The sequence below is a fragment of the Palaemon carinicauda genome, chromosome 5, assembly GCF_036898095.1.
Source record: "Palaemon carinicauda isolate YSFRI2023 chromosome 5, ASM3689809v2, whole genome shotgun sequence".
Lineage (NCBI taxonomy): Eukaryota > Metazoa > Arthropoda > Malacostraca > Decapoda > Palaemonidae > Palaemon > Palaemon carinicauda.
Genome location: NC_090729.1, coordinates 32,401,350 through 32,403,243, shown reverse-complemented (window position 1 = coordinate 32,403,243; position 1,894 = coordinate 32,401,350).

The window sequence follows — 1,894 nt, the reverse complement described above, 5'->3', positions numbered from 1 at the left end:
GCTATTGAAGAAGACTAGGACCGAATATGTTTCTCAAAACTAAATTTGTTGTCAAAAATCTAAAATTTTAAAAGTCTTACAAATTTAAAGAAGTAAAACAAAACTGAGATCTGGATGTTGAGAACCCACACGATTGACAAACTTAATATCATACTTTGAGCTTTGTTAGGATTCATCTTCATACGCCACAATTTGCACCATGCACTAATTTTAGCCAGATCTCTATTAACCCTGGAACGGTACGGTGGGTCGTCCGTGACCCCGAGCGTCAAAAAAAAAGAGGTTTTTCTCATGTGACTCACCCCCGTGACTGAATTTGTGGGTGATCGACCTGCAGTAGGTGTCTCGCCTACACGCTCTAGTAGTGTCCAGATGTGCATTGCTGTAGCTGTACTCCTTCCCCGATTTCTGAGACGTGTCGGGGTCGAGTGCGACCGAGTTTACCCTTCTAAGGTAATTTGCATAATTATCAAAGTTATTACGTATTATGAAATTGTCGTAGAATGGTGCAACTTGTATAGGTTATCAGTTGTGGAAAATCTTGATGGATTGTTTGGCTACCATGTGCATGATTTTTTTTTTAGTTAAATTGTCGTTCATCACCACGAGGACCATTTTACCGCGAGTGCCCCTTTTTCATTTTTTTCCATTTTTTTGCCAAGTTATTTTTCCGTAAGATATTGCCAAATAGTGTCGTAAAACTTTTGCTTTTTTAGTGTTGGAAAGTGTGTCTAGATTATCTGGCTACCCATGCGTGACTTTGTTTTTGTCAGATACGACGTAGTTATTGGTATATTGGGTATTTAACTGCGGTTGCCAATTTCTGTTTTTTTTTCAATATTTGTAAAAATTTACTACGTAGTAAGGAATGGCCGTATATTATTGATTTTTCTTTCATGTTTATGTGTTAGAAAGTGTGCCTTGATGGTTGGGCTAACACGTGCATGTCTTTTTTTTTTATCTGAGATGCCGTATATTAGAATGTTGGGGCCTTTTTCCGCGAGTGCCCCTTTTTATTTGTTTTGCATTTTTTTGCTTAGTCATGTTACCGTAAGGAATTGGCAAGTAGTGTCGCAAAACTTATAATTTTATAGTGTTGGAAAGTGTTTCTAGATGATCTGGCTACCCATGCCTATCTTTTTTTTTAGCCAGATATGGCGTATATATAGGTATGTGTTCGATTTTCCTGTGATTGCCATTTTTTCGTTTTTTTCCCATTTCTTTCAAAATTACTATGTACTAAGGAAACTATCACAGAATAATGATTCATTTATATGTTTATTTGTCGGAAAATGTGCCTTGATGGTTTGCCTAGCACGTGGCTGAAATTTTTTTTTCTGAAATGCCGTATATTAGAATGGCCATTTTTCCGCGAGTGCCCTTTTTATTTGTTTTGCATTTTTTTGCTTAGTCATGTTACCGTAAGGAATTGGCAAGTAGTGTCGCAAAAACTTATAATTTTATAGTGTTGGAAAGTGTTTTCTAGATGATCTGGCTACCCATGCCTATCTTTTTTTTTTAGCCAGATATGGCGTATATATAGGTATGTGTTCGATTTTTCCTGTGATTGCCATTTTTTTCGTTTTTTCCCATTTCTTTCAAAATTACTACGTACTGAGGAACTATCACAGAGTAATGATTCATTTAGATGTTTATTTGTCGGAAAATGTGCCTTGATGGTTTGCCTAGCACGTGGCTGAATTTTTTTTGGCTGAAATGCCGTATATTAGAATGTTAGCCATTTTTCCGCGAGTGCCCCTTTTTATTTGTTTTGCATTTTTTTTGCTTAGTCATGTTACCCTAAGTAATTGGCAAGTAGTGTCACAAAACTTATATTTTTTTAGTGTTGGAAAGTGTTTCTAGATGATCTGGCTACCCATGCCTATCTTTTTTT